At 46.2% G+C, this 12,745-nt stretch overlaps 2 protein-coding genes across 2 annotated transcripts in view; one reads left to right on the plus strand and one right to left on the minus strand.

The window, feature by feature from the left end:
• LOC142198393 (uncharacterized) overlaps nt 1-12,745 on the minus strand; it is a 600,588-nt gene that overhangs the window by 513,367 nt on the left and 74,476 nt on the right. The window lies entirely within an intron of this gene.
• Nucleotides 1-12,745, plus strand: part of LOC142198391 (uncharacterized) — a 617,468-nt gene that overhangs the window by 398,218 nt on the left and 206,505 nt on the right. The gene's annotated exons all lie outside the window — the stretch shown is intronic.

Consider the following 12,745-nt stretch of genomic DNA (forward strand, 5'->3'; position numbering starts at 1 on the left):
AAATACAGAAGTCGTTGGTTAAACCCCCCGGGAGACGATTATTTCAGGGGTCCAATTTGTCTCCCTACAGTGACCTTTCCCTACAGGACTAAGCGATTCTCTGACCTTCCTATTGGAGAGATTCCGGTCATTTCCTTATCTATCCGATAACTCTCTATTGTGTCATGAGCAGATACAGTGTTGGCCAAAAGTATTGGCACCCCTGCAATTCTGTCAGATAATCCTCGTGTTCTTCCAGATAATGATTACAGTCACAAATTCTTTGGTATTTTCTTCATTTAATTTATCTTCAATAGAAAACCACAAAAAGAATTGTCAAAAAGCCAAATTGGATATAATTCCACAGCAAACATAAAAAAGGGGGTGGACAAAAGTATTGGCACTGTTTGAAAAATCATGTGATGTTTCTCTAATTTGTGTCATTACCAGCACCTGTTACTTACCTGAGGCACCTAACAGGTGGTGGCAATAACTAATTCACACTTGCAGCCAGTAGAAATGGATTAAAGTTGACTCCACCTCTGTCCTGTGTCCTTGTGTGACCACATTGAGCATGGAGAAAAGAAAGAAGACCAAAGAACTGTCTGAGGACTTGAGAAGCAAAATTGTGAGGAAGCCTGAGCAATCTCAAGGCTACGAGTCCATCTCCAAAGCCCTGAATGTGCCTGTGTCTACCGTGCGCAGTGTCATCAAGAAGTGTAAAGCCCGTGGCCCTGTGGCTAACCTCCCAAGATGTGGACGCAAAAGAATCACTGACCAGAGATTTCACCGCAAGATTGTGCGGATGGCGGATAAAGAACCTCGACTAACATCCAAACAAGTCCAAGCTGCCCTGCAGTCCGAGGGTACAACAGTGTCACCCCGTACTATCCAGCGTCAGCGTCTGAATGAGAAGGGACTGTATGGTAGGAGACCCAGGAAGACCCCACTTCTTACCCACAGACAGAAGCCAGGCTGGAGTTTGCCAAAACTTACCTGAGAAAGCCAAAACCGTTCTGGAAGAATGTTCTCTGGTCAGAGGAGACAAAAGTAGGAAAAGGCCTCAACATAGAGATTACAGGGAAAAAAGAGAAGAAGACGCCCCCTACAGTCAGACATGGCGGAGGTCCCTGATGGTTTGGGGTTGCTTTGCTGCCTCTGGCACTGGACTGCTTGACCGTGTGCATGGCATTATGAAGTCTGAAGATGACCAACACATTGTGCAGCATCATGTAGGGCCCAGTGTGAGAAAGCGGGGTCTCCCTCAGAGGTCAGGGCTCTTCCAGCAGGACAAGGACCCAAAACACACTTCAGGTCAGCACTAGAAAATGGTGGTGAGAGAAAGCCCTGGAGACTTGTAAAGTGGCAGCAATGAGTCCAGCCCTGAATCCCATAGAACACCTGTGGGGGAGGGGGAGAGATCTCTTGGTGGCAGTTTGGAGAAGGCCCCCTTCACATCTCAGGGGGGACCGCGAGCAGTTTGCCAAAGAAGAAGGGTCTAAGATTCCAGCAGAGCCTTGTAAGAAACTCATTGCTGGTTAGCGGAAGCGGTTGTGCGCAGTTATTGTGTCTAAAGGTTGTGCTACCAAGTATTAGGCTGAGGGCGCCAATACTTCTGTCCGCACCAGTTCTGGAGTTTTGTGTAAAACGATCAATGATGTGACTTTTTTTCATTCTCTTTTGTGTTTTTTTCATTGCAAGCAAAATAAATGAAGATATTACCAAAGAGTTTGTGCTTGTAATCATTATCTGGGGACAGCGAGGATTATCTGACAGGACTGCAGGGGGCGATACTTATACTGTATATACCCTGTGTCACTTATATACTATATAAGAGTCTGTGCTGTGTAATCATTATCTGGGGACACCGAGGATTATCTGACAGGACTGCAGGGGGCGATACTTATACTGTATATACCCTGTGTCACTTATATACTATATAAGAGTTTGTGCTGTGTAATCATTATCTGGGGACAGCGAGGATTATCTGACAGGACTGCAGGGGGCGATACTTATACTGTATATACCCTGTGTCACTTATATACTATATAAGAGTTTGTGCTGTGTAATTATTATCTGGGGGACACCGAGGATTATCTGACAGGACTGCAGGGGGCGATACTTATACTGTATATACCCTGTGTCACTTATATACTATATATAAGAGTCTGTGCTGTGTAATCATTATCTGGGGGACAGCGAGGATTATCTGACAGGACTGCAGGGGGCGATACTTATACTGTATATACCCTGTGTCACTTATATACTATATAAGAGTCTGTGCTGTGTAATCATTATCTGGGGACACCGAGGATTATCTGACAGGACTGCAGGGGGCGATACTTATACTGTATATACCCTGTGTCACTTATATACTATATAAGAGTTTGTGCTGTGTAATCATTATCTGGGGGACAGCGAGGATTATCTGACAGGACTGCAGGGGGCGATACTTATACTGTATATACCCTGTGTCACTTATATACTATATAAGAGTTTGTGCTGTGTAATTATTATCTGGGGGACACCGAGGATTATCTGACAGGACTGCAGGGGGCGATACTTATACTGTATATACCCTGTGTCACTTATATACTATATATAAGAGTCTGTGCTGTGTAATCATTATCTGGGGGACAGCGAGGATTATCTGACAGGACTGCAGGGGGCGATACTTATACTGTATATACCCTGTGTCACTTATATACTATATAAGAGTCTGTGCTGTGTAATCATTATCTGGGGGACAGCAAGGATTATCTGACAGGACTGCAGGGGGTGATACTTATACTGTATATACCCTGTGTCACTTATATACTATATAAGAGTCTGTGCTGTGTAATCATTATCTGGGGGACAGCGGGGATTATCTGACAGGACTGCAGGGGGCGATACTTATACTGTATATACCCTGTGTCACTTATATACTATATAAGAGTCTGTGCTGTGTAATCATTATCTGGGGACAGCGAGGATTATCTGACAGAACTGCAGGGGGGGCAATACTTTTGTCCAACACTGTACAAGTCATATTATCTGGTATTGTGATCACAAAGTCACATGATGTGTTTGGATTTTCTGGGAACGTGTTATGTCAGACGGGGGGAGGCTGAGCGATGGGGACTCGATTCACAGCAAATTTATCTAATTTTTTCATGGAGTTTCTCACTATTGTGATGTCTTGATGGGTTTCTATAGATAATAATGTAAATCTAGAGCCGGGTCCTCAAACTTTTCAAACAGGGGGCCAGTTCACTGTCCCTCAAACCACTGAAGGGCCGAAATATGGTTTAAAAAGTAAGATTAATGCTCCACAATAGCGCCCCCCCCCCCCACAATATTATATTCTCCACAGTACGCCCCCCCCACAGTATTATCTGCTCCTCATTATCCCCTCCCACTGTATTATATACTCCGCAGTACCCCCCCCCCCCACTGTATTATATACTCCGCAGTACCCCCCCACTGTATTATATACTCCACAGTATCCCCTCCCACTGTATTATATACTCCGCAGTACCCCCCCCCACTGTATTATATACTCCGCAGTACCCCCCCACTGTATTATATACTCCGCAGTACCCCCCACTGTATTATATACTCCGCAGTATCCCCTCCCACTGTATTATATACTCCGCAGTACCCCCCCCCCACTGTATTATATACTCCGCAGTACCCCCCCACTGTATTATATACTCCACAGTATCCCCTCCCACTGTATTATATACTCCGCAGTACCCCCCCCCACTGTATTATATACTCCGCAGTACCCCCCCACTGTATTATATACTCCGCAGTATCCCCCCACTGTATTATATACTCCGCAGTACCCCCCCCCCCCACTGTATTATATACTCCGCAGTACCCCCCACTGTATTATATACTCCGCAGTATCCCCTCCCACTGTATTATATACTCCGCAGTATGTCCCCCACCCCACAGTATTATCTGCTCCTCAGTATCCCCTCCCACTGTATTATATACTCCGCAGTACCCCCCCACTGTATTATATACTCCACAGTATGTCCCCCACCCCACTGTATTATATGCTCCTTAGTACACCCCCTACTATATTATATACTCCTCAGTAGGCTCCCCCACCCCACTGTAATATATGCACCTCAGTACATCCCCCACCCCATAGTATATGCTCCTCAGTACCCCCCCCACTGTATTATATACTCCACAGTATGTCCCCCACCCCACTGTATTATATGCTCCTTAGTACACCCCCCACTATATTATATACTCCTCAGTACGTCCCCCACCCCGCTGTAATATATGCACCTCAGTACGCCCCCCAGCCCACAGTATTATATACTCCTCAGTACACCCCCACTGTATTATATACTCCTCCATATGCCCCCCACCCCACTGTATTATATGCCCCTCAGTACAACACACACACGCTATCATATTTATCCATAAAGAGCCACCGCCGCGCATCCTTCTCCTTCAGACTGCAGGAGCGATGACGTCATTACACCTAAGTCAGGGCAGGGGTCGCTCTCTGTAGTCGGGGCAGGGGTCGCTCTCTGTGGTCGGGGCAGGGGTCGCTCTCTGTGGTCGGGGCAGGGGTCGCTCTCTGTGGTCGGGGCAGGGGTCGCTCTCTGTGGTCGGGGCAGGGGTCGCTCTCTGTGGTCGGGGCAGGGGTCGCTCTCTGTGGTCGGGGCAGGGGTCGCTCTCTGTGGTCGGGGCAGGGGTCGCTCTCTGTGGTCGGGGCAGGGGTCGCTCTCTGTGGTCGGGGCAGGGGTCGCTCTCTGTAGTCGGGGCAGGGGTCGCTCTCTGTGGTCGGGGCAGGGGTCGCTCTCTGTAGTCAGTGTAGGCTGCGGCCTACACTGACAGCTTTCAGTTTTATGAGCATTTGCACAAAGAACTGAAAGCAGCGATCCGCTCACTATCGGGGAATCGGATTCTCCGTTAGTGAGCGATCCAGGCAACGGCGCGCGGGCTGGATAAATGTCCTCGGCGGGCCGCATGTGGCCCACGGGCCGTAGTTTGAGGACCCCTGATCTAGATGTAGCCCCTGCTAGGGGTAAAGTAACAGGAGTAGACCACACTGTACAGACACCCTGGATTACCTATCCCAGCCCCACCTGCTTCTCTGTGCCCCTGCCACCTAGGGGAGGAGCTGCAGAGGATTTGGGGAAAAGGAGATTGTGGGTCAAGGAAAAGCAGGAAGGAGATGAGGGGACCACATGGTTGGGAGAGCAGAGAGTCCAGCACCTACAGACACAGGGCAGAGCCCCGGAGACAGTCCTGCCAGCACAGCAGCTAAGACCAGGAGAGGAGGTCACCCTGCAGCTAGACAGCTCTGGAGAGACCCCTTGTCACATTACACAGACGGACCCTGCCCCCACTCCACCAGGACTGCTGTAGAGCAAAGCAGAATTCTGGAAGTGAATGCACCTATGTGTATGGGAGTTGCGAGTAGTCACTCTTGAACTGGTTTAGAGAGTTGTGTTGACATTAATCCTAAGTGCACCAACGGTTCCAGCAAGCTCGCCAACGCCCGCGCAACAGGGCCTCAACTGATGGACTGAGTTCTGTATGTTGCTGCAGCTTTATTAGGGGAGATTTGGTACATGCAACTAGCTATGTGGAGTGTGTGAGAGAATTATGTACTATGTGGGGTCATTGTACATGAACCCTGTGTATTAGGGGATCCATATATACCATTATATCTGCCAGGCCTGGCATGCATTTATAGCTCATGGTTACAAAGGAGGATTGTTTATATGTTATATTATGTGCTATTTTACCTTTTTACTTTAGCAATTTGTTCTCCTGAGCACATTCCTATTTAATTCTATCCCAATAAATATTCCCCGGTTGTTTTACCCCTATTTCTGGGAGTGTGTACTGAGCTTAGGCAGGGGTTTCCTGAGTTAACCCCTGGCAGAAGAGGACAACCCTCCTGCCTTCCTACAGAGCTCCGAGAAAGATTCGGGTGGAGGCACTGCGCCATAGCCAATTTAAAGATACCACCCACCCTTCCTATAGAGTGAGGTCTGAAGGGGTGTTACATAGAACATTGTCTTGTTTGGCCACTTTCTATCACTATTCTGTCCTTTATGTATGAATGTGAATAGGGTCTTTGAGGGGGTTTCCTATTTAGTATGGAGCGTATAGCGGCTTCCATAAGGCGGCTCCTCACCGCTGAATCGCATTGTCTTTATATTTGTATTTTTTACTTGTACTTTATTTTTTTTTATAAATTACTTCTTTTTTTCAAGTCCTTTTTCTATCTCCAGAATTTGACTACAATTATTGCTTTTCCTGAATTGAATCGTCACGGAGCAGAGCTGCGGCCATTCTCTACCTGTGGGGGAGGATTTGATGGAATGTTAGAAGTTTTTGTTCCATATGCTATTCATTGTCCTGTTTGTCATTTATCCACCACCTGTACGGGCTTCACTAGGGGGCGCCTCTCCCTGTCACCCCTGTATGCAAGTATATACCAAGAGCCTATGATTTCTATAAATATCATATATCGGAAGATACAATCTAATAATTACCAGATGTGGTCCCAGAAGAGAGGTCCAGCCCCACATCCCCATGTGTATCGCCCCCTACAGGGCTCTGTCAGGGGTATATATTGATACCAGGTCGGTGTAAATGTCCCCAATGTGATTGGATCCCCAGACATATCGGTAACTGATACAGTCCAGTATATAACATGACTGGCTACACGGACACCACTGGATGTTATACCATCATGTAAATTAGGTGTGGTGTAATGTGGGATAACACTCAGCCAGGGGCGCTCCAATCCCCCAGATATTATAGGGCGGGTGTATATGGAGGGCACATAAGGGCTGGGGCTCACTGGTCACCACTGTTACTTCGCAGCAATGAGGTCCTGGGTTTGACCTGGCCAAGGACAACATCTGCCTGGAGTTTGCACGTTCCCCCTGTATTTGTGTAGGTTTCCTCCGGGTACCTTTAACCCCTTGTGAATGGGTAAAATTAAGGGCTAAAGGTATTGGTAAAAATACCTTTATTGTTATACCATATTGTTTTCATTCCAGTGAAATGCATAAAGGGTTAACAACTCCCCAAATGCTGTTTTGAATTATTTGAGGGGGGCAGTTTTGAAAATGGGGTGATATATGTTTTGTTTTTTAATATAGGGGCCTTTATACTCCTCTCCAGACCTGAAGTGATCTCTTAAAAAATGGTTGATGATGTAGATAATCAGTTTTCCCTTAGTCTTAACAGCGGCACAATGTGGAGTATTCCTGCCCCTGTGTGCTGGTAGGACAGGCGGAATTTTTAATCAGCAACTAATGAATCTGCATGACTAGGCCCTATAAGAGGTTACAGAGACCTCCCCCCCCCCCCCTCCGCATATACAATACAATAGGGAGGGAAGCCTTGTGCTGCTGTTATGACTAAGGGAAAACAGATTATCTACATAATCAACGATTCCCTGTCCTCATAGCAGCAGCACAATATGGGGAGATGGCAAGTAATCCCCATAGGGAGGGTTTCCTCGACTTACAGAGCTCAAGACCGACCGCCCAAAAGCAGTGGCATCCGAAGAACGAGAGCTCAATCTGTAGTGCATCACAAATGTACTATGTGAGGACCAGGAGGCAGCCGCACAGATATGTTCCAAAGGCACCACCTTTCCCTCTGCTCATGAAGTCGAGACCACCCTTGTAGAGTGCGCCCTAAGGCAAGCTGGAGGAGTTAATCCTTGTGTAGAGAATGCCACATTTATGGCCTCTCTAACCCACCAAGAGATGGAGGATTTAGAGGCTTTTAGGCCTCTGAACCTTCCTGCCAAATTTACCAGAAGATTTTCTTCTCTTCTGGAGGACCTCATACACTGTAAGTAGATCTGAAGGCATCTACCCAATGCAGTATGGAGATTTTACTTCCTCCAGACAGGAAGGAGCAGGAAAGCTGACTGGCAATGGCAATAAAATCAGCTGTTCTATGTTCAACACGGAAGGCACCTTGGCCTAAATTCCAGAAGAAAGCGTAACTACTCTGTCCTCGAAGAAGGAGATGTAAGACTCTTCTGAATACAGAGCCTGAAGCTCTCCTACCCTTTTGGCCGAAGTGATGGCCAAAAGAAAAGTTGTTTTACAGGACAAAAATGTCAAATCAACCTCTTCTAGCAGCTTGAACGGAGAGTCTCAGAGGGCTGACAGGACTGTACCAATTCACACTGTTGTACATGACCTGACACTGAGGGTTTAATTCTCATGGCCTCCTTTAGGAACCCAGTTACCAAAGGGTGTTGCGTGAAACGCCTCTCCAGACAGGCGGACAAAGCGGCAACCTGTACCTTCAGGGTGGAAGGAGATAGCCCTTTGTCTAGGCCATCAGGAAATCCAGGACTGTCCCCACTGGGGGATTAGAGAAAGTCATATCCTGTCCAAGGCACCAAGACTTGAAGATTTCCCAAATCCTTTGGTATATTTTGTAGATTCTGCCCTGGCACAGGCAAGGGTCTTCAGAACTGCCTTTGACAGTCCGCTATTCAGTAATAAGGACTGGTCAACCGCCAGACTGTCAGGTTGAATCTCACCAGATCCTGACAACTCTGCCCTCCTTGAGTGACCAGGTTCTGGGAGGGGGGGGGGAGCCTCCAGTATATGCCTTGACTCATTGACTCATCTGAATGAGCTGGGTAATCAAGTCTTTTTTTGGCCAGACCGGGTTTACGACAATCACCTGGACTTGGTCCTGTCTTATTTTCATCAATACTCTGGGTATGATGGGAATTGGAGGGAATATGTAAACCAGCCTGAACCTCCAAGGGATGGACAGGGCGTCCACTGCCAAGGGATCGTCCTCCTGATACAGAGAGCAGAACTTCTCCACCTTGGCGTTGAGTCGGATTGCCATGAGGTCAACTTCTGGAAGACCTGCTTTCTGGACAATTTGTTGGGAAACCTCTGGATTGAGGGACCGTTCTCCTGATACGGTAATACCTTGACTCAACTGATCCACTACTATGTTCAGGGAGCCCTTGATGTGAACAGCGGATAACTGGGACAGATTCTTTTCTGCCCAGGAACAAATCAGATTGGTTACTTTCTGGAGAGCTTTGGACCTGGTTCCTCCCTGTTTGTTCAGGTACAACACTGTGGTCATGTTGCCCGACCGAATTCTGATAGCTTTGCCCTTGAGGTATGGGGCAAAGTGCAGCAATGCCAAGTATATCGCCTTCAGTTCCCTCTGGTTGGAAGATCCTACTTCCAGGCTGCTCCAACAACCTTGCACAGTCCTCCCATCTACACGCGCTCCGCATTCCGACTGGGACGCATCTGTTGTCAACAGAGTCCAAACTGGTTGGACTAAGGACCTTCCGTCTTTCAGGTGTATTCACCTTCTGAGTGAAAGACGGGTACTGGGAGAAAGGCAGATCTTCTTGTGGAGTTCTCTTAGAGACCTGTTCCAGGTCTTCATTACTTCCGTCTGGAGCGGATGGGAATGCCATAAAGCCTAAGGGACCACCCTGGCTGAGGACCAGTTTTAACACCAGGCAAGGCCCATCTGACTTCTCCACATTGGACCACGTCCCACCCCCAACTTCATTGGTACCCATTGCTCATGCCAACCAGGAGTGTCTCAGCATTTGGGACCAGTCTCTCACAATTCTATCTAGTCCCCCCACGGGGGTTTCATCTATTTTGAGCTAGTCACGTCTCATTCCAAAGTAGTGATGCCACACAGCTTTGCCGAGCTGTCCAGGATTTTATTGATTCTCCTCCGTGGATATTATGACAATCAAATTATTAGTTGTTCTTTTCTTTTATTGCATTGTTGTTTTGATTTATGCCGATCCCCCCCCAATGATGGAGAATAATTCTTAGTCTTTTTACCCTATAACCCTTACCACTGCTGACTTTAGGCACAACTCATCCAGCTGTTACTTACAGAAGTCCTCCGATGTCTCTGCTATAGTCGGCCTTATCACTGATGGCGACGATAGGGAATACAGAGACTTATACCGGGACTTTGTTGAATGGTGCCAGCAGAACCAGCTCAGGATTAATGCTGGGAAGACCAAGGAGATGGTGGTGGACTTTAGTAAACAGAGCAATGCTCCGACCCTGGTGGAGATCCAGGGGACATGCATTGAGATAGTCAAGTCCTATAAGTGTCTGGGTGTGCTCCTCAATAATAAGCTGGACTGGGCTGATCACCTGGAGGCACTGCACAGAAAGGGCCACAGCAGACTCTACCTGCTCAGGAGGCTGAGGGCCTTCGGGGTCCAGGGACCACTTCTTAAGGCTTTTTTCAACTCTGTGGTTGCTTCAGCCATTTTTTTTCGTATAGCCTGCTGGGGGAGTAGAATATGTAGTAGATGTACTAGTATGACGTTTGCGGGAAGACCTTACCAAATATAACAGATTGTTATCTCATATGTCAAGAAGGGTTAGAAATGGTCTAAAACAAAATTTACCTAAAAGTTCTTCCCTCCTGAGCTGCCAGCAAAATCTTACACAGCAGGTTCCAGAGACCATAAACAGTGCAGGGAGAAGAAGGTTTAACCAAGTCACCCCGCTCAGTGATGACACTGACAGCAGGACCTGAAGGCGTGAGGAAGATGCCAAATTCAGATTGACAGGACTCCAGGTGTCCAGGGGGCGAACAATGTACACCCGATGCATATGTTCTGGGAATGCAGTTTTGGGTCAATACCAAAAAGAGGTTCTAGATCTGGTGCTGAAGATTTATAGTGTTAGCAGACTGAAGGACATGTATGATTAGTAGAGGATGAGATGGAGCAAACCCCGAATGTCCTAGGGATCTCCTACATAGGATTCCAGGCCAGGACGCTTATCAATACCAACTGGACTCAGTCATCTCCACCTACACATAGGGAATGGAAGTCTAAGTTTAATAATACAGTACACAGAGAGATGGAGATATATGATACAGAAAGTCATGTACAGATCTGACAGTATCTGGGGTCCGAGTATTAGAGCCCTGGTCTACTCACACACTTTGCTCAGAGACAACTTATTCTCTACTCATCTTCCACATTGACCTTAAAGAGTAGAACATCAAAGTGGCTTCTCTCCTGTGTGAATTCTCTGATGATCATTAAATTTGGCTTTTGAAATAAAACATTTCCCACATTCTGAACATGAATATGGCTTCTCTCCTGTGTGGCTTCTCTCATGCGCAACAAGATTGGATTTCGTTACAAAACATTTCCCACAATCTGAACATGAATATGGCTTCTCTCCAGTGTGACTATTCTCATGTCTAACAAGATGAGATTTATGTAAAAAACCCTTTCCACATTCTGAACATGAATACGGCCTCTCTCCTGTATGAATTCTCTGATGTGTAACAAGGGCTGCTCGTTGTGTAAAACATTTCCCACATTCTGAACATGAATAGGGCTTCTCTCCTGTGTGACTTCGCTCATGTATAACAAGAGATTTTTTCTCTGTAAAACATTTCCCACATTCTGAACATGAAAATGGTTTCTCTCCTGTGTGAATTCTCATGTGTATAACAAGATGTGATTTCTGAGTAAAACATCTCCCGCATTCTGAACATGAGTATGGCTTCTCTCCTGTGTGACTTCTCTGATGTTTAACAAGACGAAATTTATCTGAAAAACACTTCCCACATTCTGAACATGGGTATGGTTTCTCTCCTTTGTGACTTCTCTCATGTTTAACTAGAGCTATTTTAACTTTAAAGCATTTCCCACATTCTGAACATGAATATGGCTTCTCTCCTGTGTGACTTCTCTCATGTATAACAAGACTTGCTTTTTCTGTATAACATTTCCCACATGTTGAACATGAATACGGTTTCTCTCCTGTGTGAATTCTTGCGTGTTTAACAACAGTTCCTTTATCTTTAAAACATTTACCGCATTCTGAACATGAATATGGCTTCTCTCCTGTGTGATTTCTCTCATGCACAACAAGTTGTGATCTCTGAGTAAAACATTTTCCACATTCTGAACATGAATACGGTTTCTCTCCTGTGTGAATTCTCATATGTTTAACAACAGTTCCTTTATCTTTAAAACATTTCCCGCATTCTGAACATGAATATGGCTTCTCTCCTGTGTGATTTTTTTCATGTGCAACAAGATGTCCTTTCTGAGTAAAACATTTCCCACATACTGAACATGAATATGGCTTCACTCCTGTGTGAATTCTTCGGTGTACATAAAGTTGTGATTTGTACATAAACTCTTTTCCACATTCAGTGCACTGAAGCTTTTTCCCCCCTTTCTGGCTGGTATTTGTAGTCACAATCTGTGGTTGGTCAGAAGGTTCCTCATGATTGGGGGGATTATATGATGGATCTGTACTGTGATGTCCTGGATGTACATGAGGGGTAATGAGGTTTTCTCCTGAGGAGCGCTCCATCATATCTTCATCTTCTCCTTTATCGATTACTAATAAAATGACATTTCCCTCAGAGATCGCACTGGGAATTTCTGTAGGAGTAAAAATATTACAGATTTTTTTTCGCAACACAAAGTAGAAACATTTATCACATTCCTATTAGGCTAAGCCTTTATGGCTTATAGTTCTGTTCTTAGTTTAATAGCTGGAATTACTTTCTGCCAGAGAGTTACTGGACTGGAGGTCTAAGGGGGAACCGACCTGAAGAAACCTGGGACTTCTCCTTCTCCATTCATGACTCCGTACCTGTGGTAACACCTCCTGGAATCTCCTCCTCCACTTCCCTCTTACACAGGTGATGGCCCCTCATCCTCTCTTCTTCAGCCTCCGCTTTAATATCAGGCACATCTTCTCCCTGATTG

The sequence above is a fragment of the Leptodactylus fuscus genome, chromosome 3, assembly GCF_031893055.1.
Source record: "Leptodactylus fuscus isolate aLepFus1 chromosome 3, aLepFus1.hap2, whole genome shotgun sequence".
In the NCBI taxonomy this organism is placed as follows: domain Eukaryota; kingdom Metazoa; phylum Chordata; class Amphibia; order Anura; family Leptodactylidae; genus Leptodactylus; species Leptodactylus fuscus.